At 43.1% G+C, this 23,954-nt stretch overlaps 1 protein-coding gene across 5 annotated transcripts in view; it reads left to right on the top strand.

The window, feature by feature from the left end:
- Satb2 (SATB homeobox 2) overlaps window positions 1-23,954 on the top strand; it is a 182,395-nt gene that overhangs the window by 45,335 nt on the left and 113,106 nt on the right. The gene's annotated exons all lie outside the window — the stretch shown is intronic.

Genomic DNA, 23,954 nt, shown 5'->3' with positions numbered 1-23,954 from the left:
CTGGAAGAACAGCCAGTGCTCTTAACCTCTGAGCCATCCCTCCATCTCTATCTCATCTTTTTGTTTGCTTGTTTGTTTTTTCATGACAGGGTTTCTCTGTGTAGCCCTGGCTATCCTGGACTCCCTTTGTAGACCAGGGTGGCCTTCAATTTACAGAGATCTGCCTGCTGCTGCTGGGATTAAAGGCATGTGCCATCACGCCTGGCTGTGCCATCTCATTTTGCATAAGGGCCCCTCACTGCAGAGTTGAGTTCAATAAGGATATTTTAATGTCGGCTTAAGCACGAGGGGCTGAAGAGACAGGTGCTCAGAAGGAAAGACAGGCACACCCAGGGGTATGGCTGTGGGATTCTCAGGTCATAGCAGGAAGATGTACTCAAGAGGTTTACTTAAGAAACCAGCTTATCATTCAACCACTCCCCTACAAGAGTGTTTTTCTCTTCTGTCCTATAGGCTGCCTTCAGAGTAGCCATGAAGACATAGGCATAGTGAGTGCTTGTGTATTATCCTATCCTTTGGCTAAGAGTGGTGTGGGTGCTGTTGGTAGTTAGGATGCTAGCAAGCAAGCCCAGCTTGTGGGGCATCTGTTCTATTTGTGCTCCATAGGTGAACTCACTTAATGCATACTAATCTTGGGTGGTGCCATTGTCCCCATCCCATAGCTGAGAAAACTGAGGCAGAGGAAGATTAAATGGTGTGCCTTAGGGTACCCTGCAAAGAAGCAGTGGACTCAATGTGCGGATGTTTAATCCCAGCCTTTCCACCTCATGGGGCAATGGCTAGACCTTGAGACCCTTGCCCATCATGACATGATTAAGGCATTATTGTAATACTGACGTTTTATTGGTAGGATCAGCTGGGCCTGGTGGTGCATGCTTGGAATCCCAGTACACAGGAAGCTGAGGCAGGAGAATAGCTGCAGATTCGAGGCCATCCTGGGCTGTATTGCAAGGGCCCATTGCCAGAAACCAAACCAAAACACAGCCAATAAAAGCTGCTATAAAGCCTCACATATAACTAGAGTCATTTAAAATGCTAAATATTTCTTCCCTTTTCCCTTTATTCATTTTTTTTTCTTCAGGGTGTAGAATGGGGGGAAGGGAGAGAGGAAGGGAATTTCAAAGACATTACGAATGCCTTCTACTTAATCTGAAATATTTTGACGTTTCTGGAGAAGGAAGATGATTTAATTTCATATATAATTGCATGAAGAATTATAAATTATGTTTTCTAAAATACCTATGACACTAAAGCACAAAATGAACAGATAAAACTGATTTGTTCTCTGACAAATCAAGATATATTGCCGTGTTTTCATTACAAGTGCTGTTTGTGCAGAGGGAGCAGCCGAGGACGTTACCATCAGACACCGTTTCCAGGCGGTGGTGCCTCTGCATGGACATCTCGTGGTGATTTATAACCATGCTCAATTATTTTTTTTCTAAAACACGCTGGCAAGCAAAGCTCAGGTCGAACTTCTGAAGTCATAGCATGCAGATACGCCTTTCTAATTGACCTTTGGCATAAACTTCCTCCTCAGAAATAAGGTGTTTTTATTCTGCATAGTGAAGGGACCATTTTCAGAGTTCAGCGTGTCAGACAGAACATTATCTCTCAATGCTTTCGATAGTTTAATGGAAGGTGTGTGTTGACTTCTTCTGGAGGAGAATTTATTCGTAGTAACAATGAACAAGAATTTGTATCTTTCCCATTAGGCTGAAAACATCACGTGCTCTAGTTCTCTCTATGGTAGAGGGAGAGTGATAAAGATTGCAGAATTGAGGTGTACTTTTCAAAGGACCCGGGTCCCCAGGTTGACACAGGCATCTGTTTATCCTGAATTTTAAAAGGGCTATGAATGGTTCTGTGTGTAGCACTAGCAATTCTGGACAAACAAGAGAGCCATCTTCTGTGTGGAGGGGTTATTTTGGGCTGTGGCCAGTGCAGTCCCATTGGTAGGTTTGGCTGTGTATGGTGACAGATTGTCACTTCCTCCCCTTCGTGAGCCACCTGATTGGTGACAAATGTGCTGAAATGGGGGTAGAGAACAGATCTGTGTGGCAGAGAGGAAAGGAAGAGACCACTGTGACAGATCTAGATCTCTTTTGTACCCATGTCTGGCATGACAGCATCAGAAACACAAGAGACACGATTCCCTGCAGCAAGAATCACAGTATGTGCCTTGCTGTCCTCTTTGCTTTCTATATACATGCCCTACTGTGTGTTTGAGAGTTGTATGAAAGTGAATGTTATTTAAAATGCTAGGGTTAAGCCAAGTTTAAACGGAAACAAATACAACATTGTTTAAAATGATGTCAACATGATAGTAAATTAGGTCAAGATTTGAAAGTAAAGGTTTCTAATAATTTGACCGCTCTTACATTGCTTTTGAAGCATATTTAGTTTGTAGCATACTCAAGTGGTTCTGCTAGTTTCCTGTTACTGACAAGCTGGTAGGATTTGCTCCTTAAGAGTGTGATGGCTTTGTCACTGCACTGTCACCATGTGAGGTCACATGGGAGCTGACAGTGTGGCTTGGCTGAGGTGGGGGCGGGGGTCTCTGATTCTGCCCTCTGCGCTCTTGGTCTGGCTGAGGACAGTGGATGCCACATGACTGTTAGGTGCTAGGGCCTGTACCATGTGACTGCTGTGGTTTTCCAGTCTGTGACTCTGCCTCAGTTTCTCCATCTATTAAGTAAGAGCAATAATAACACTTCTCTCTCTGTAGGGTTGTTTGGCTACATGAAATAAGTCACATAACCATGACCCATAGCCCATAATGAGGGATAGATGGAGCTGCTGTTAGGATCCTTATTGCCACTGTGATGGCTTGAGTGTGACACCCTGGGCCCCACATAAGGAGAGAACTGACTCCACAAGGTTGCCCTTTGACCTCAGTACATATGCCATATGATGTGCACCCAGGCACATCATGCATACAGCCTTCCACAGTAATAATGATAATAATACAAAATAACTTAAAAAAATTGTTATTGCTAGGGCTAGGAAAGTGGCTTAGTCAGTAAAGTGTCTGCTGTGCAGGCGTGTGGACTGGAGTTTGATCCTCAGTGGCTGCATAAAACAGGGGTAGACTGTGCCTGCAATCGTAGCACTGGGGAGGTGGAGACGGCGAGATGGGGGGTGGTTGCTGTTCAGCCAGTCTAGGCAAATTAGTGAGCTTCAGGGCAAGGAGAGATCCTGCCTCAAAAAAAAAAAAAAAAAAAAAAGATGTAGAGAGATTGAGGAAGACACCTGATCTTGATGTTGTAAACACACACACACACACACACACACACACACACACACACACACACACACCTGCACACGCACACCTGCACACGCACACTGCACCAAAAATAGATAGCTATCATTACTATAGAGAGCAGAAGCCGGCTAAATCTGTCCCTTTCTTTTGTTTTCTCAGCTTCAATTCATGCAGCCCCTCAGCCTGAGGTACAGGGTGTGAATTATAACCACTATTCTTTTCTTCATCTGTTTTTCTTGTGGGATCAGAAGATTAGACACAGGAACACTTCTGTCTTTTAGGTTGGTGGTATTCTATCTTGTGGCTCCTCATTAGCTTGAAAAAGAAGTTTGTTGTTTTGTTTGCTTTTTTTTTTTTAATTTTTATTTTTGTTTTTTTGGTTTTTTTGGAAGTATTCTCTATCACATTGCTGCCCTTCCCCGTTTTAGGCACTTTAACTGTTTTATGTCGGCTTAACAGTGCACTACAGCTTCCTCCTCCAGTCATCACCATGCTGAGTGCAGGGAAGCTATTTAAGCTACACATGTCTTTTTTTTCTCAAGGGCTTTGCTTGTTGGATTGCTACACATGAGTCTGGGGCCATGTGACATGGGGGAGATAGCAAGAAACAAAGTATTTGAATGACTTCCTCTGGGGACACATTGCCAGGGGGAACCTGTGCCCCGGAAAGATTAAATTTCAGAACTGAATCCATCTCCTTTGCTTCCTGGCTCTGTCCTTCCATCCTTTCTCCTGCTTCGCTACCCAAGACATGTTTTTTTGTTTGTTTGTTTGTTTTTTGTTTGTTTTTTTGAGACAGGGTTTCTCTTGTAGTCCTGGCTGTCCTAGACTCCCTTTGTAGACCAGGCTGGCCTCGAACTCACAGCGATCCACCTGCCTCTGCCTCCAGAGTGCTGGGATTAAAGGCGTGCGCCACCACCACCCGGCTGACATGTGTTGTTTTTTGGGACCTTTTTCCATGAACTAAGTGGTCATGACACAAAAGAAATAGCTGAGGAGCCTAACTAAATAAAGTCTGTAGCTTATGATATGGTCTGTTCTGCTGTGTTGCATCATTCCGTGACAGCTTACATGTGCAGAGGCTGCAAATCAAATACCACAGTGCTCAAAAGTACTAGTTTAAATTTCAATTTATTGTTTATTTCCTCCTATTTCTCTAGTCACCTTTTTTCACTATGTCCTTCCCAACACTATATAAATAATTCTCCTCCTCTTCCTCCTCTTTTTCCTCCTCCTTCTCCTTCTTCTGAGCAATATTCTCTTCTTAAAAAAAAAAAAATCTAAGCAAGATGTACCTGTGGGAAGCTAGCAGTTAAAGTAGCCTTGTCTCCTGCCAGTCAGTAAATGTGTGGTTCCGACTCTGTTTTGCTATGTGCTTATTTTAACATTAGAATCATCAACGGAAAGCTAATAATACTTTAAGAAAAGTATAATTATGAAGGTAAATCTGTATCAAAAAATTGCATGGTGTACCTCCAAAGTCAAATATAATTATTAGTGAATAGCCCTCTATTTAATAATTATCCAGTCATAGAATTGAACATAAAGTAGTGTTTCAAAAATTATGTAACTAGAAAATTGTTCAATTTCCCATAAAATATAATCTACCAGATCTTAGGTAAAAATAATCTATTTTGGTATAATAGAACCATACCCATATGAAAATGACTGAAACACTTCGAAATAGAATATAATGGTCTCCTGTTAAGTGGTGTTATGTGGTTGCTGCTGAGCCCTGGCCCTCACTCTCTTTTGGGTCTGGTGGTTCTATTTTCACTTTTCTAAGTATTTTCCTCTCCTGGCCTTGACCTTTAACAGCCACTGCTCTACTCTGTGGCCCTTTGTTTGGAGCAGTGGGGGCCAGGGGTGCTGCGAACATATAGTGAACAGTAGCTGGCCAGAGAGCTGTTGGGTCCTGCTTGATGCCCTTGGAGCTTGTAGAAAGCAAACAAAACACCGTGCCCGGAAGTGGACAGTCTGGATCGAGATGTGCTGGTGTCACAGCCCAGTGTCTGTCCTAACAGGTTTGTGTGTCTCTGGAGGACTGGTGAAGGGAGGTGCTAAGGAGGTGATGAGCTGTGAGCCATTCATCAAACAGAACCTCATTGGAGGAACTAGAAGTTCATTCGCTTGTTCATCCATCCATCTATCTATTCATTCAGACCTCTGATGAATGAAGTATACCCCTTACCTTCAAGAAAATCCTTCACTCCAGGGTTGCAGGCAGCCTGGGTATCCTTATATGCTATCTTAGTGTACACTCAGTGGTGTTTTGCTTTGGTTTTTGTTTTTTTCGCTACTTAGCCCTGACTGTCCTAGAATTCACTAGGGAGGCCAGGCTGGCCTTGAACTCACAGAGATCCACCTGTATTTGTTCTCTAGAGTGTTGGGACTAAAGGCATGTGCCATCATGCCCAGCTACACTGAATAGATTTTAACCAGCATGCCGTGTTGGTATTAAATGCCCCTTTATTACACTACCATTTTAATCATATTATGTATGCTAGTTAAAACAATGCTATATAGCTCTTTAAATGACTATGTGGTAAATGGTATATATATATGTTTATGTGAGGCCAGGGGCATTGGTGGAATGGAAAACAAAACTGTTCTCACATTGGAGACAGGCCCTGTGGCCCTTATTCTTGAAGCTGTTTTGTTCTCAGGTAGCATTTAGTTTGCAGTGTCCATCCCACTGAGTCTGCACAGTGCCCTCCTCTCAGTGTCCTCGCAGTTTTGTATTCTCAGTACAGCCTTCCTGAATCTTGCCTGTGATGTGATCTTTACTTCATCAGACGACAGTGTCTCTTCCCCTATCACAGCAAGCTGCTCATCTATCCGTGTCTGACACACATGCACCAAGGCTTATTACTGGAGGGACAGACAAGTGTGTCCTGACAAGCTTGGTCTCCATGAGAGTCTGTGCCTGCTGTGGTCATCTTGTGTTGTGATCTCGGGAGGCAGGTTGACCAGTGGGATCTCTCCTAAGCAGCAGCCACATGGTATTCAAAAGGAGAGGCTTGTGCTGACGAGGGCAGTGACAGCAGAGGGGGGCTGGCACTGGAGTCTTGAGTGAGCGCTTTGACACACTGAGTCACAGCCCATTATCACTTGTACTAGTGTCAAAACAATGCCGCAGCCTGAACTGCAGCTTGGCTTACTCCTGCTGTCACACATGCTCCTCGTAAGTCATTAGAGTGTTGGCGTGGACTCCTTCCGGGATCAGTCAGAGCAGCATTAGGAGAGAGAGAAGTGGTGATTAATCATCTGTGGCTGATCGTGCCAGGATGGGGTGGGGTGGGGTGGGGTGGGGGGGGGTGGGGGGGTGTCCTGATAACACTATGACAAGGCCTGACTTCCGGGTGCCTCTTACCTGGGAGAGTACAGAAGCACAGTGGCTTTGACAAGAGCCACATTGGAGAGGGGCAAGTAAGACTGCCCTGAGAGGTCAAAAGAGGGAGAAACGTCATTGGGTTGGGAGGTCAATTCAGACTGAGACAGAGGGGATGGCTGGGAAGGCCTTGACTGAAGGGAGACAGTTGGCAGGAAGCTCTATGTGGCTGGTGTATATGATGCATCATGTTTTCCTGCCAGGCTCCTGTCATTGAAAGGTGCTCAGTTGGTGCAGTTATGGTGTGTAAGCAAACGCTAGTCTGTGGAGAGGTCAGGTGTTGTGGTGACTACCTGTGGCAGAAAGCCCACAACGATGTCAGAAGCAAAGAGAAGTTTTTTAAAAAAAATTGTTATTATATTTTGTTTTGTTTTGTCTCAGGTAGGTGACTGATCTTCACAGTCTCATCAAAGGCCTGGGCTCTGAGTTTTTCCCTGGTTTCTCTTCTGTGTCCTTGCAAAATGGCTGCTATGTCTCTAGACCTTCAGTTCAGAGTCCAGAGACTTAGGAAAGTGAGGGTAAGAAGAGCCAAGGGCGGACGGTCTCTGCGTGAAGCTCCCTTCTTTTGATTCTGGGAGGAAGGCCTTCCCTAGGACTTTGCCTTTTATTGCATTCTCTGGTCTTTGGAGCTTGGGAAATCAAGTTTTTCATCTGATACAATGCTTCTCAGAAAAAAAAAAAAACAAAACAAAACCCAGGATTCTCAGGGAAGGAAGAAGGGGAAGTCGATATTGGGCAGCAAGAAGCAGCATTGGCCACAGCGTGTTTGTGTCTATCGTGGGAAATCAAGAAAGACAGAGAGCAGAGGAGCAGAGAACTGACAGTGCCAGCCAGGCATCCTGATTAGACTCAGATAAAACAACCTCAGAGTTCAGTTCCAATTTTGGGTTTGTTTAACAAAAAAAAAAAAAAAAAAGGACAACGAGTTAGGAAAATGAGGCTTTGACCATGGTGCTGCCATTAGGCATGCTGTACAGAGGGAAGCATGGCTCTCAGCCTCGCTTTCCTTATCTGTAAAATAAGGACTTACTGGAATACACACACACACACACACACACACACACACACACACACACACACATATACACACATACACACACACACACACACACACACACATACACATACACACACACACACACACACACACACACACACACACACACACACACACGGCCTTCAAAGCCTGTACCCAGAATGCGTGATGCTAAGAAAAGATTTTGGGATACTGTTTTTAGACTAAATGCTGAATAAGCCATACAAAAAATAAGCATGCAGGTTATGGGAAGGTATACACTTATTAAAAACTGTCTTTTCTTGCTTTGTGGGACTAATGAACTAGCAAAAGTATTTCATGGATTAGTTTAAAGTACATAATTTAAAACAACGTTCTAATAGTCCTTGGCCCGGGTGTTTCTTTTGTCAACTCTACAGGCATTCACATATATAAGGAATAGAGCATAAAGGATTTCCTTTTGTGCCCTTGCTGTATGGATGACTTATAGTGTGATCGTGTAAAGCAGTCTTTTCCTGCTCTGGTGCTTGCTTCTGCCCATTTTACCTGGAAAATTTCAGATGAAGGTATAAGGAAAGTTGCTATCCTGGGAGAGAGGGGCTGTCTCTCTCCCCACTGCCTGCCCACAGGCACTTGCGTGGCTTTCTCTGTTTTCCTAAAGCATTTACTCTGGGGCCAGAGGCCCACACACTGGCTTTATCAGCTACCTATCTGTTCTCTCCTAGCCTGTGAATTATCCTGGTGTCTTGTCCACTTGCCAGTCTAATCTACACAGTAGTGAGCACGGAGCACTGGGGTGCGAGTTTACTGCAGGAGTTCTTAGGAAGACCCCAGAACTTGTTTGTTGGTGATATTGATCTCTTTCCCTCATTTCAGCTCCCAACAAGAATGGCATACATGCTTATCACCTTGTGAGGATAAGATTACATACAGTGTTCCTAGCACAGAGCTTCACACATTCATATTAAAAATTGGGGTACTGCTCCTAAGAGCCCTGTCAGGCATCTTATAACTGCTTATAACTCCAGCTCCAGGAGCTTTTATGCCTCTGGCCCAGAGGCACACAAACATATACATAACTACAAATAATAGAAATAAGTCTTTAAATATTCTTTGAAAGATAGTAAGCAGGACAGCATTGATTTTTTTTTTTTTTTTTTTTTCTGGAACGCAACCTCTTTCTTTGGCTCTGTGCAAATAAAACATGCAAATAAAAGCAGACAACTAGTAGTACACTGGGCCGCCCCTGGGCAGCCATGTTTCACTCTCTTCAGTAAGAAAGGGGTTAAGTTTTGAGTGAGCATGGGATGGCAAAGACAGCAGTGAACAAATTTTTTTTTTTCTAAACATAAAGAAAGGCTTGGAAAGAAGCCTGCCGGGGTGGCCGAGGAGGCTCGCTCAGAGAGTGAACAGGGAATGTATGTGGCAGCAGAGGGTAAATGATTCAATATGATTTGAATTTGATACATAGTAATATGGCCCAAGCGAGATCTTTATCATAGGAAGAAAGAAACTACTCAGGATTCATAAATGCTGTTTATTAGCAATTACTATTTGGGCTTCTTTAATTAGAAAAAGTCTCCCTGCATCTGAGATCACTAATGGAACTTAGGAGGTAAGAGGACAAAAGGACTTTTATGTTGCTTTTTTTAAAGCTAAAACAACAACAACAAAACAACAACAACAAACTCCTTTTTATTTTTGTATTTACAAAGGTGACTGTAAATGTTTTACCAGCCTGTAAGTGTATGTTTTGATCTACTTTTATACTTCTTAATGGCATAGCTACAGTAGGAAAATTCATCACAGGTTTTAACACTTTCTTTTATGATAGACGTATGATGTCATTCATATGAAATACATTACATTAAAAAACAGTGACCACCCTGAGCAGACCATTAAAATAATGGGGCATTCATTCTCCTGGCACTGCTGCCTAAGATATTCCATCATTAAAATCACAGTAATGTGCTCTGGGCGGGCCCAGCCGCTTCTGGAGGTGGCAGGCCCACTTCTAGATTGGAAATTTATAAAGATGATTAATTCCCAATTCTCTGGGAAGCGTAGGATACAGGGGAATTTCGGAGTTCCAGGCATGCATACTGTCTTATCTAACTGGTGGCTTATCTGTACTAAAGGGTGGGTGGCTCCTGCCCCACTTTTATCATTTTAACTCAAACACCACAAAAGTACCCCACCCTAGGACAATGACTGCTTTCCAGTCAACCACAGATTTCAGCAATTCCTCCTAGCTGCCTTAAATGTCACTGGAGTAATCTCTAAGCCTAGGATTAGATTCGGCAGACCAAGTGTCCTTTGAGGTCAAAGTTCAAGGAGTTCTGGTTAGTTTTCTGGGTGCAGATCAGGGAAGACAGTCACTTAAGATACGCTCTTAAACAAAGATTTTATTCTGTAGGACTTAAACAAAAAAAATCTCTTAAATAGCCTTAATAGCTGAACACACACACACACACACACACACACAAACACACACACACACACACACACACACACAGAGTGTGTAATCTCTGATCTCTATGGTAGAATGTTTATACCGGCTATTAATGATCTTGGTCTATAGAGTACCCAAAGGGGGGAAAAGTCAGTGAAGGTGGGGGCGGCGGTTAGCGAGGCAGGCCGTGCCCACAAACTTCCTCCCTCCCTCATTCCTTACAGACTTGTAATTAGATCCAGACTTGCTGCAGTATCATTACATAGTGAAGATGAGCTGGAAGCTCTTTTGAAGTTAAATTTCTTCACATTACCCCCTGCAGTAGAAAGGCCAATGCCTTGCTGTGACCAATCTTTAAAACCAGAGCAGTGCTAAGTGGTGTGTGCACATCCCCAGCAGAGGAGCCTCCTCCTCCTCCTCTTCCTCCTCCTTTTTCTCCTCCTTTTCCCCCTCCTCCTTTTCCCCCTCCTCCTTTTCTTCCTCCTCCTTTTCCTCCTTCTCCTCCTCCTGAGGGACTTGGCATGTCTTACAACACAGTGGCATGGAAAGATCAAGCAGGCAGACTTATAGGGTACAGATTAATGTAGCCACAGTGACTGTGTCAGTTCATGGCTCTGTGAGTGGGACACATGCGCTATTATGTAGGGAAGCTATACAGTACAGTTCAGTGTCATAGAAACCCAGGCTTGGTCTAGAACATGTTGCAAGAATCCGTATGGTCTAAATTCTACCTTTGAACTCACTTTCTTGTCTTATATCGATAAATGTAATGCAAACGCCCTCCCCTCCAGTGGAATGTAGTTTGCTACTGAAATGAATAAGTATAATCCCAGTTACATTTTAACACAATTAGGAATTATTTCTTCCCATACCCACCATATTTAGTAATCTTCCAGTGACTTCCTTGGAGTAGCTCTTATCCAGTCTTTGCTGGTGTGTGTGTGTGTGTGTGTGTGTGTGTGTGTGTGTGTGTGTGTGTGTGTGTGTCCCTTCTTGGAGAATCTGGCATCTGCTGGCTTTGTTTCCCACTTCTTTTTCAGGTGGATTGTCAAAGTTGTCTTTGAAGTTTATTGTTGCTAATTCATTTTCTGCAGCTTAGGTATTTGAAAGTTCAGCCTTGCCTCTCCCAAGACTTCTTTAGCAGGTGACAGTATTGGGTCACTCTCCTGCCCCTGTGTGTTCAGCGTCACCCTTGTATCTTGTTGCTGTCTAGTTGACTGCGGCTGCCCTACACGGACTCAACCCATTACTTCTGCAGTGATCTTGACTGTCTAGAAATGTATTAATTCTTTTTATAAATGTTTACAGTAGTGTCTCCTATGGAGTCATTTCAGTATTATTGTTTGTTTTTGTACTCTAAATAAATAAATGTATGTCAGGTCAAAATTATTTCTATATGTAGCTTAAAAATAAATTAATTTTTATTTTTGATTTTGTCTGTTCGATTGCTTTAGACACTGAGAATCAATTAATTTTTTGTCTTCTTTCTTCCCTCCCTCCCTTTCTCTCTCTCTTTCACTCTTTCTTTCTTTCTGGTTTGGTATTTTTGAGACAGGGTTCTGTTTAGTTCAGGCTGACCTCAAACTTGCTATGATCTGGAATCCTGGTCCTCCTGCCTCTGTTTCCCATGCATGCCTGGCTAGTTTTGAATCTAAACTAATTCATCCATTGTATTGGCACCGGGACATCTACAAATCTTTGTAAGCATCATCTTCCGAACTACTAGCAGAATGTGAAGAGACAAAAGAGAAGATAGAATCCTGGGTTGTAGCTCTGAATTCCATATTTCCAGCTGCTGATTTTCGGGTACAAACCCTGGAACTGTAACTGTCCTGCTGGGCCCACTGAGTTGTTTTGAAAGACTCCCTCAAGCATTTCTACCTTTGCTGTCATCCGGGATAAAAGGACTGAAGTTCCTGAGTTAACTTTGTCCTGCTTTGGAATTTCCATTTCTCCACGATTCATTCCTTCGTTTGTTTGCTTGTACTGCATTTGGTTGTTACTTCTAGAAATACTTCCGCTGTTCTGAGACGTGGGTCCTCGAACCAAGAACAGTTTATAGTCGTTTCTGACTTTATTTCCCTGTTCACTCCCACCACTAAAGCTGCTTTTGCCCCAGCAGGTAAGAAGGAAGAGGATGGGCAGCTGGCTTTTCCTCTTCTGCATCTTTCTAACATGACATCATTCCCCACAGGCAGAACTCCTATCTCTTCCTAGATCTTCACTGAAAAACTGTTACAGTTAGCAGGCTCCTATCTGGGTCTTTGGGCCGGGGCATTTTTTGATAAGATCCTTAGAGATTCCCCACTTCATTTTTCATTTCCTGAGCTGTGAAGGAATTTAAGCCCTTGGGGGAATTTCCTGAGCTGCCAAACAGAAGAAGGTTAGAAAGTGTAGTGCGCAGACTGTCCCTCTCTCTTTGTTGGGTGAGCCATCTGACCCACCTGAGGAAGTTACTTTACTCTAGCGTGCTTCATGTGTGAAAATGGGATGAGAACGCTGCTCGCTGGAAAGTGTGAGATATTAATGCTCATGAGGTGACTCCATAGCCAATGAGTGGACTCTTGCTACTATTGTTTTCTGGGACGTCGCTCACTCATTCACATAACTATGGTCTTACAAATCTTTCCGGTTTTACACATCTTTCAAACCATCTCCTTAAGACAGCTCCATCCATGAAATCATACCCATTTTCTTCCAGCCTCCCAATATTCCTTTAAGTTATGGAATACTTAGCTCCCTCTAGAAGTTGGCGTTTTATATCTCTAAGACTATGACTCCTTGCAGCGTTATACTCTTCTGCGGTGAGAGGCGTGGCTCAGTGGTTAAGGGCGCATGCTGCTCTTAAAGAGGACCTGAGTTTAGTTCCCAGCACCCATATCACGACCACTTTCAACTCCAGCTCCTGGAGGATTTGATGCCTCTGGCTCAAGTGCAGACCCCCGTACCCCAAAGATACACATCGCTAAAAAGAAGTAATACAGTAACTCTACAAGAAAGTGTATTGTCCTGAATCGAGGCTGGCCCGGTTCATCGGCACAAGCTTACTCATTCCTAGTGAGCATTGGGGGGCAGCCTGGCCTTCAGGACGCTCAGATCCAGGAAGCACAAGATTCTGGAAAGTTTTCCTGATTGTTGTTGTTATTATTGTTGTTGTTATTATTATTATTATTATTTTTGCCATATACTAGGAAAGCTAAGCATATTAGTAGCATGTAGGGGTTGGACTTAGAAAAAGGAGATGAGGATCCTGGTAAGGTTATTGTGTGACCGGGATCTTGTCGTTTGTCTCGCAGCTTTCCACAAGGGTCAGGCGTGAAGGCTCTGCCTTGGGTGAGGGGCATGCGGACAGGATGCAGGGAACACGAGTGGTAATTACTTTGGACTATTTCATTTTCATGTAATTAAGCATCCCTCAATTTTTAGAATTTCTAAATAAGCATAGATTTGAGGAATTTTACCGGGCAAGCTTCCCTCCCCTCCCCCCTTTTTTTCTTTTTAAAGACTATATTCTCCAGAAATAAGCATGTGGAGTTTGATATCTTTACCATGAATAATGGTACTAAAATATCTCAAGGACATGTTCTAAATTTGCGGTTGTCTGGGTGAAGGTTCAGAACACTTTTCAGGAAGCAGTTTTTCTTTTTCCTGAAAAAACAAAACAAAACAAACAACAACAACAACAACAACACACACACACACAGACACGCATGCACACACGCACACACGCACGCAGGCACACAGACACGCATGCACCCACACACCACCCATCACCGTTACCAAAACTCCAACCAACCGACCGCTCACAAACAAAACACCCACCATCCTATGAAACAAGAAAGCGATCCTAATAATGATGAAGAATTCCTTGTGCCTCCAGCTGCCAGCATGCGGGTCTCTTTTCCCACACACCTTCACCTACATTTCTGTGCACCCTCGGGGGACACACCCACTCCCTCTTCCTGCATTTTCCTGAACCACCTGCTAGACCTCAGTGTGCTCACATAAGCACAGATTCCTTATCCCTTGAGACCTAGTGAATTGGGTCCCCTGGTGGCAGACCCTAGAATAGGTTTTTTTTTTCCCCCCGTGGGTTCTGTTGTATGTGGAGATATCTGTGACCCTACAAGAACCACGGCCGCAATCCAATTGTCCTTGGCTTCGGTTCTCTCTGATGAAACTGATATTATGCAGGGCTCCTTCTGAAGCTCTTTGTTGCTGAAGAACAGGCTGCTCGGTGGGCCAGAACAGATTGTCACCATGTAAATGCGGAGTCAAGGGACATAATTTTACGGGCTCACACCTATCTCTCAGCCAAAGGCATTTCAGGTTAGTTGTTTGCCGGCACTGGTGAAGGAATATGGTCTCTTTGAACTGGGACAACCGTTGCTCCGGGTACATTCTGTGGCATGCTGTTTGCCAACTCACATTCAGCCTGTGCATTTATAATCGTCAACTGTTTCCATGCATTGAGTCACGGCAGAAAAGCTTCTTCTTTGTGGGACCTCATTAAGATTTCAGTTGCTAACAGATTTTATTTTACAGTTCCAGCTTTTATGATATTAAGATATGGAGATTTGGGCTTTTGGGAGGGACTGACTGTTTACAAGTCTAAAGCTTTTTATTTTTTTTTTTTCATGTGGATCATCACTGTTTTTTCTAAGGGCACTACCAGAAAGAAAAAGAAAAGGATGGTCCTATAATTCTAATTGATGCCATGTCAAATTTTGACAGCATAATAAAGGATGCTAAGTCACTTTAAAAAATATTGTTTGTTTGAGGCTTGTGGGTTTTTGTTGTTGTTGTTACTCTAACAATTAGTTAAAAATCATATTTTTGTAAATTTTGTTTGGTGTGGCCAGAAAGTCACACCATATTAGTGGAATAGGAACATTTTTAAATGAATATTTCCTTATATTTATTGTATCTACTGGTAAATAAATAAACCCTGATTTAAATTACACCTTTTTTTAACCTTTCATTGGTAGTAACCAAAATTATACCATGTCATTTTATATCTTATATTGTTCACCCTCGTGCACTCTAAAACTCTTTTTTTTTTTCTAAATGATGCGCGTTTCTTTAATTACGGTCATGCACAACGAAGTGAGGGCTCCTGGTTTTGTTGCTTCTGGTTGTTTGCCATCTCGCTGTCTTTCTGCTAACTGTTCATTCCTTAGGCCTGCACAAGGGAACCTGGCCTACGCTATGGAACACAGATCTGTGCACAGCCAGAGGCTAGCCTGCAAGATGGTGCTCACGTAGGAAAAGCTGATGTCACTAGGCCTCCTCTGAGGAGGCCCTGGCTACCTGTCCCCTTTGCAGTTGTCTCTGCTGCTCTGCAGGGTGATGATGTCTTCCAGCCCAGCTGGGCTGTACAGCTCAGAGGCCATCTTGGTTTCTCCTCTCACGTTGTCTTTTCTGTATCCGTCTGAGGACCCTCACTTGATGCTGTTTTCCTCTGTCCCCACACCACCCACTCCTCAGGGGTGATCTCATGGCCCTGTTGACAATGCCTTCTAGTGAGAATGCCACTGTCCGGGTTTGGGATCCTGTGGTCACAGGGGCCACCGTGAGGATGGTTGTTGAAGACGGGCAGAGAAAATGGCAGGCTGGGTTGGTTTGCTTTGTTGACGTTCTCACCCTGCCTCTGTAGCATCCTCTTGGGCAATATCCTCTCTGTTCGTAATTCTAGCTAAAACATTTTAAACCTGAGTTTTTCTCAATTCAAAATAGATGAGAACTCATGAAAGAACTTGGGTTCCTGAATGCAAATAGCTTTCTGTCAGTGTGTAGGTTGCTTTGCTCGATTTCTATGGGAGTGTAACAGCTTGACAAGAGTACACACCTCCATTGTGAAAATGTGTCAGGCACAGAATGGAGGGAAGCAGAAAGTAAAATGGCCTCTCCGGGCCGCTTACAGTGCAAGACGTGCATTGTGTTGACAGATGGGGTATTGCAGTTAAAAATCTTCTCTGTAACCCACAGTCTCTTTTCTTTCCCTCCATATAGGCAATAATGTGTTTATGCAATTAATATATGCACAGTATTATACCCACTATGTGTGTGTGTGCGTGTGTGTGTGTGTGTGTGTGTGTGTATCTGTGTCTACATGCACACGTGTGCATAACTCTGTTATCTGTATTTGCCACTATTAGAAGTTTTCATTGCATGAGTTTTGAACGCCTGTGTGCATCAGTGTGTCACAGTTAACCTTCTCATTTGGTGCAGACATTTATACTACTTAGACTTTATTTTTTATAAATAACGTTTTAATGAAAATTTATGTATTTTAATTCCATTCTGTTTTTTGATTAATTAGTTGATGGGAGTGAATAATAATTTAAAATAACTTTTAAAAGTCTAGAGTCTATTCCTAGTTGACGTTCATGATTGATTTTCATTGACATCTAAGGTGTCACATTGTCAAATTTCAGACTTTGCATTTAATTATTAGCTTTTAAAATTGCATCTATCTTGGAACTAAGGCTTACTCTGGGGTGGGGCTGGGGGCAGAGTGTCTCAGGCTGGCCTCATGTCCAATTAAGAATCATCTTGAACTTCTGATCTTCCTGCCTCTACATTCCCAATTGGAGTTAGAAAATATATAGTTCACTTGAATGTGAGCCAGTGACATTGTCCTGATTCAGGGGTCAAACAGGAACCTCGAGAGCACCCTTGAAGGGACAAGGTTGCTAATTGAAACATTTTGTGGTATAATAGTCACTTAAGGATTTTATTGTGAGCTATGCCATGCTCACCAAGGAATACAAGTGATTTTTATGTTTGGCATTGGAACATAGACACTGAAACAAGCATTCTTCTTTGTACCATACTGCTGGAGAAATAGAATATTGTTGCACCTTCCAAACTGTCTCCTTCTAATTGCTAATTTACTCTTATTAATGTAATTTATTTATTTTCCTTGTGGATATGTACCTGAAGAGCTCAGTAGCCATGGAGTAGACTTGGAAGAATGGACACTTCCTGTTTCTCCTCCTCCTTCCTAGCACCCCTTCTAACTTTCCCCATCACAATGGCCCCCTACTGGGGTCTCAGCCTTTTACCTAGCTTCACCTCTGCTCACTCTCCCCCAGCAGCCTGAGTGACCCCTTGGCACCCCTGAACTGCAGAGCTCCTCCTGGGCTGCACTGGGCCCCTGCTCACCACTTTCCCCTCCCTGTGCCAGCTCCCATGCACAGCAGCAGCTCCCTCCTTCCTGCTCAGCCAGCTCCCCTCCCTACCCTGTGTAAGGTGGGGCTCCTTTTCATCCCCAGGGGCCATCTTCCCTGACTTCCTGATTGGTCTTTCTCTCAGCGTACTATTATTTTTTTTGTTCTCAGCACTTGCTAAAGTTTTAATTATACCTTTGCTTGTTTGTTAATAGACTTTAAGTCTGATGAATGTAGGTGCCATGTCTCTCCCTACCACCATGCTGCACTTCCATCGCCTGGAAATGTTGAAATAGATGAATGAGGGAGAGAATTTGGTGATGCCTTTGGGAAGGAATTTCTTTTTTTTTTTTTTTAGTGTTACAAGGCTCTTTATGTCCAAAATAAACATATGGTATTGTGGGTAGAACAAAATGGAGCCACTAAATCAGGGCTTTGTTCTTGAGGCTACTTGTGCCTGCTATGTGTATTATTTTTTAATTCTTACTGACCCGTTCCTTAAGTGCCACCAACTTGGGTCAAATACTCAGAGATTTATTTTTGTTTCCAGTACTTAACCCCAGACGCAGGACAGAAAGAGTTACCCAATGTACTGCAGTAGACTCTTGATATAGTGAAAGACTATTTGTTCTGGAGTTGTGAAACCCTGAAATGGGGCAGTAGCTGTCCTTCTTGCTGTGGTCTTGGCAATCTGCACCACTGTTTTCCCCTGCTTCTCCTCTCACAAGAAACGACACCCATCTCATTGGTTTGTAGTAATGACTGAGAGAAGATAATACATAGTAAAATCTAACATGGCGCCGTCTACAAATAGACAATTCATGGTGTTATTTATCTTTATTACTTATGTGCCTATGTAATCAGACGTTTCCTCCATTCTCCTGCCATTTGGTCCTCTGGAAAATTGAGCCGGTGTTTACTTTGTAGGGGTAATGTGGAGATGAAAGGACAGAAGTGTGCCTGTACTGACGCATGGCATTCGGGCAACTTTACCTGCCTTGTAGTTGCCTGCAGTGAGAGAGCCAGGGTGTTTAGTGGAGGACCAACTGGGGTCCAGTTACTTGGCAGCAGTTTGTAAGTCTTTGAGTTTCACTTATTCATTTGCCAGCTGTTTTTTTGGAGATGCTCAGATTAGTGCTGGGACTACAAGGAGGACAGTGGAATAGGAAACGCGAGTCTGCCAGAAGTTGTAACCGTTTGCCTCATGAGCGAATCTGTAGCAACAGTGAGCTTAGGTCTCTCAGGGCCGTGGGGAGGGTGCTGCCCCACCCCCCCCATGGAGGTCTATGTGAGGCCTGTCTTTCAGGCTGGGAAGACACATCAGACATTGCCTGGGTTTCAGTGAAAAATCTGTAGGCAATTTATTTATCCTAATAGGAAATGGAGATACTTTGTGTCACAGGATTTTTTGCGAAGAACAACACAAGAGAATGTTTGGGCACACGGTGATGTGTGAGTGCACATTCTTTGCAAGAAAATGAGATTTTTGTCTTGTATATGCTGGGAGAGTGTAGACTAGCTCTCAATCCCAGCAGGCCATCCCTATAGGACTTTCCAAGGTCACGCGTCTGTTTGTTTGACTTATGTGTGTAGCTGTTACAGTTCAGAGGTTGGTTGGCCATCACCATCAGCTTCCTAGAACCTTTGCTTGGTCACACACAAGTCAATTAAAACTGATGAACACACACTAGGGAGCACTGTGAGGAGCTGTTGTAAGATAGGACTTTCTTTTTTCTAAAAAAAATAAGAATAAAAATTATGATCACTGCCCACTGTCAACTCCTTTTCCTAGCACTAGTTTATTTGTTATCTTGGTCTTGGTAAATAGCCACTCAGGAACGTGCAAAAAGAATGAAGATGAGGGCACGAAGGGATATGTGTGCACTGCCATCTCTCCTTTCCCTTCCTCTGAGATGTTATATATGCTCCGTTTCAAAAAACCAGTTTAAAAATAAAAAAGATGAGGGCGGTTGCAATCTGCTGCACTTTATGCAGATGAGGTGTGGCCCTGGGGCACCTGCCAAACTGCTGAAAAGCCTTTAGTGGGCCTGGGAGGTGAGAAGCGGGTCCTTTCCTTTAGCACAGAAAGGATTAGCTGGACCATGTTTGCACTAGTCAGGTCACAGTGGAGCATTGACTCAGCGTGGGTGTGAGGCAGAAGGCCCCATGTGGCCAGTCCCTCTATTATTCTGACCTTCTCCCTGAGGACAGGGAGGTTCCCAGAGGCCAGTAGGACTGTGACCTCTCTGTGCTGTGGCTGGTTTGACAGGTCATTTTCCTTCTGTTTCCAACACAAAATGTTATCATTTTTGTGAAACACATCCGGGAGCCTGCCCTTTGCAAGGCAGCGATCTTAATTATTCAGAAGGGATGGTTTCATAAGGATGCCACTCAAGAAAGTTGAGGATTTGGATTATTGTGGCAGCCAATTTTTATGCTGTGCTGGGAATTGAACCCAGGGCTTTGTTCATGCTAGGTAAACACTCCAGCATCTGAACCACATCCCCAGCCCCCATGGCAGCCGTTTTTAATGTTCCTGGGTGAGCCATTATCTTTTAAAAGATAGTAGAGATAACAAAATGAGAATCAAAATTCTTTCCCCCCTCCTTCTCTCTCTCTCTCTCTCTCTCTCTCTCTCTCTCTCTCTCTCTCTCTCTCTCTCTCTCTCTCTCCTCTGTTAGAATATATTTTATGGAAATGGTTTGATAAGGATTGCATTTTGTGGGAAGAGATTAAGTTTTGTTTTGCTTTTGTTTTTGTTTTTTAACTAAGCTGAGACTAGAAATTCAAAAAGACAGAGCTGAGGCCCATTGCCAGTTGTGGATGTGTAAAGAGTTCTGGGAAGTAGCTAGTTTTGTCAGTTACACAAATTCAGCCCATGGTCAGAACTGCTAGATAGTTACCATGAATACATCTCTTGTGAAGCTACTTTGTAACCCAAATTACTTCTTGACTGTGGATGAGCAAGAAACGTTACACAGCTGACACATTCGTCATAGATATTCAAGAGAAAGAAGTAATTATGTCCCAAGTACAGTATTAAACCATCAAAACATTTGGTTCACATGAGTGTTTTCTGCATTATTATAAGCATTATTATTAAGGACACCAACCCAACCCAATGTTGTGTCACTAAGTGATTCTGTAGAACGGGTAGGAATTGCAAAGCTTTTGTTTCTTCTTTGCTTTATTTGGGAAAACACAAAATAAGTGCTGAAATTACATGTCATATACATGAGACTGGAAAGGAAATTTGCAATCATTTTTTTGGTTCATTCAGCTCCTAAAACATATTCATGTTTCAATCTAATTTTGCAAGATTTTTATTTCCCTCTTCTACTGTGTGTCAGGAACAAAGGAACAAAGCTTGTGTACTTGAGAATTGAAGGGGCCTCTGGTCCACTGACTGGTTCTGAAATGTACCCAAGTGTGTAAGGACCACAGCCTGGCAAACAAGTGGCCATAGGCATTTGGCTTACATGAATTTAACTTACTACCATGAGTCATATGGAATAATGTATCAGAACTTAAGCATCAATGAACACTCAGTTTCTGGTACCAGTCAGTTTGACTGTGGTCATGGGTACGTTGTAGAGCAACATAGAATGACATGACAAGCCCAACGCAAATGCCCCCACATCTTGATGTAGTAATATGAAGTGATTATGACAAAGGACACTGGACAACTGCAAATGAGGAGAGGCAGAATTGGGCTCACCAGGTATCACCCGTAAACACAAGACTAGGCGTGGAGAAAAGCAGGATGCAGATGGCAGATATTTTCTGTGCTTTCATCTCCATGAATTATGGGATGTGTTTTTAAAACCACAAATGCAACACCTGAACACAGTAGCAGGAAGTGAGAGTAAACAGGTCCTCTTTGGCTTTCCAGTCAGGAATGTGAACGGCTAAATACATACTTAGATCTGTGAGTTTCCCTCCTTCTAGAGGTGGGCAACTTGGTGATGGTTTGCTACTAGAATAAAAGTGAAACACCATTCTAGTTATTTTAAGGGTGATTGGATTAAAAGCAAACAAAAAGGGATTCCAGGTGACCTGTTAGCTCTTGTATAGTTCCCCAGATAAAGCCCAGTAAAGGTATACAGCATTGGTTCTCACAGACATTTTCTCTTCTTTATCAGCTTTTATTTTAATTTTTATATTGGATGTTTTTATGGGTGTTTTGTTTTGTTGTTGTTGTTGCTGTTTTTGAGAATGGGTCTCACTCTGTAGCCCAGAATGGTCTTGCTCGACTAGTGATTTTTCTGCCTTGGATTGCCGGTTGCTGAGGTTACAATAGACACTATTCCATTCAGCTCATCAGGCTAATTTTAAAGTCCAAGTCAGTCTCACAGTGAGGGCAGGAGAGTTGAGAGACTTTAATGCTGGGTTCAGGCACTCTGGGACAGAGCGGCTGACTCTGTTCAATTGTGGGCTCAGGTGCTGTCTTACGGATATGGAAGACATCAACACAGGTGCCCTGAACATCTCCCAATGTGTCCCCCATGGATTAAAAAAGTCATTTTGAGGCCTTTAGTTCGTAATGGGATCATTCGATCCTTGATCTCAGTTGTATCTTGCTATATGAATCAGCTTTGTTTACATGTGAGGGTTATGCTAAGGACTACGAGGAGAGGAAACTATTTGTTAGACCACATGAGCGCTTCATTCTATCTAGTGCTGTAGGCCTGACAATATTTGTCCTATCAATTGTCACTTTTTTTTTTCCTAACATAAGGGAATTCCTCGGACGAGACCTTAGCTAGCAACGTTAAAGTAAGGAACACAATTCTGTTGACTCTGGTATAGTCACTGTCTTAGTTAGGGTTTCTATTGCTGTGAATAGACCGTGGCCACCATACCTCCTACAAACGAAAACATTTAATTAGGGCTTGGCTTATAGGTTCAGAGGTTTAGTCCATTACTGACGTAGTGGGAAGCATGGCGGCACACAGGCAGATGGTGCTGGACCGGCAGGCCACAGGAAGAGAGAATTTCTGGGCTTAGCTCAAGCTTTTGAAACCTCAGAGCCCACCCTAGTGACACACTGCCTCCAACAAGACCACACCCCTCCCTCTGAGCCCATGGGGGCTATTTTCATTCAAACTACCACAGTCGCTTGTGGTTGGTAGTAAACAGTGTAGCTGGTTAGTAGAATTATATATATATATGTGTGTGTGTGTGTGTGTGTGTATACATGTGTATATATATATATGTGTGTGTGTGTGTGTGTGTGTATACATATGTATATATATTTACATGTGTGTGTGTATATATATATATGTGTGTGTGTGTGTGTGTACATATGTATATATATTTACATGTGTGTGTGTATATATATATATGTGTGTGTGTGTGTGTACATATGTATATATATTTACATGTGTGTGTGTGTATATATATATGTGTGTGTGTGTGTGTGTGTGTGTGTTTTTCTGATTGAACTAAGTTCACTCCTCTGATTGATATATGTGGCCATTGTTTTGCTCACCAAATTGGCAGACCTTCAGTTATCCTGAATTTTTACTATACTTAGAAAGTTTAAAGGAAAAAAAAAAAAAGATCCCTTTCTGAGAAATATAAAGTTGAGTGCTTGCCATTTTTTTAAAAGTAGAATTTTAATGAAGGACAAATCAACCCACCAATTCAGTGTTCAGTTTTGATTCAGTATTGTCAATTTTTGAAGCCTCTGTCAAATGACTACAGTGAAAGCCACCATGATTGGACCTCTTGTACCTGGGAGGCCTTTGGTCTAGGATGTCAGAGCTGCAGTGGCAGGGAGGGACCCAGGGGATGTCTTTTGTGGTGCAGAGCATTGCACACAGATCTGGCCTATGGAGCCAGCCCTGACCTTTCTCCACCTTTATCCGTATTTGTAAGGTATTTGTAAGCACAGGCCATCTCTGGGATAATTTGCAGAGGGCAGGGGACACTTCTCAGATTGTGTGTCCACCCTTAAGGATAAAGGGTAAAGGGGCTCTTGTCACCGGGATACAACAAACTGCCCAGCGTGTTAGTCAGCTTTTTGTTGCCATGACAAAATACACAGGAAAATGACTTTAAAGGGAGGAAAGACATTTGGGCTAAGAGTTTCAGAGCTTCCAGTCCATAGTCAGTCAAGTCGGTTGCTCTCAGGCCTCTTGCAAGACAGAAGCATCAGACAGGAGGAGAGCTTCTCACTTGGGGTAGCCGGGAAGCAGAAGGGGTGGGGTGCAGGGCAGGCCCCTTCAAAAGATGGCCCAGTGACCTACTACTTTCAACTAGGCCCTGCGTCCCAGCAGCCTGTTTAGCTATGTGCCCCTCTTTGGTGGAATTAGCACATTCATAATCCAGTTACCTCCCAATAGCGTCACCAGATGGGGAAACCAAGCCTTCAACCCATGAGCCTTTGAAGACATTTTCAAACCAGAACACCAGACAGATAATTTGCTGTTGTTAGCCAGTGACATTTTAGGCTATTCAGTGTTTTACTTAAGTAAAGGCAACTCTCCCCCAAAAACATTCTAGAGAACCAAATGTTTACTTCTTTTATGTTAACTTAGCATTCCCAAATGCCAGTGTCCACAGCTCTTTATACTTTCCTTAGAACCTTCTTGCATTTATTTATTTGTACACGCACATGTCACAGCATGCGCATGGTGGGCCGTTGATGGCCCACA

The sequence above is a fragment of the Acomys russatus genome, chromosome 12 (assembly GCF_903995435.1).
Source record: "Acomys russatus chromosome 12, mAcoRus1.1, whole genome shotgun sequence".
Classification (NCBI taxonomy): domain Eukaryota; kingdom Metazoa; phylum Chordata; class Mammalia; order Rodentia; family Muridae; genus Acomys; species Acomys russatus.
This window is presented reverse-complemented; position numbering and strand designations above follow the sequence as displayed.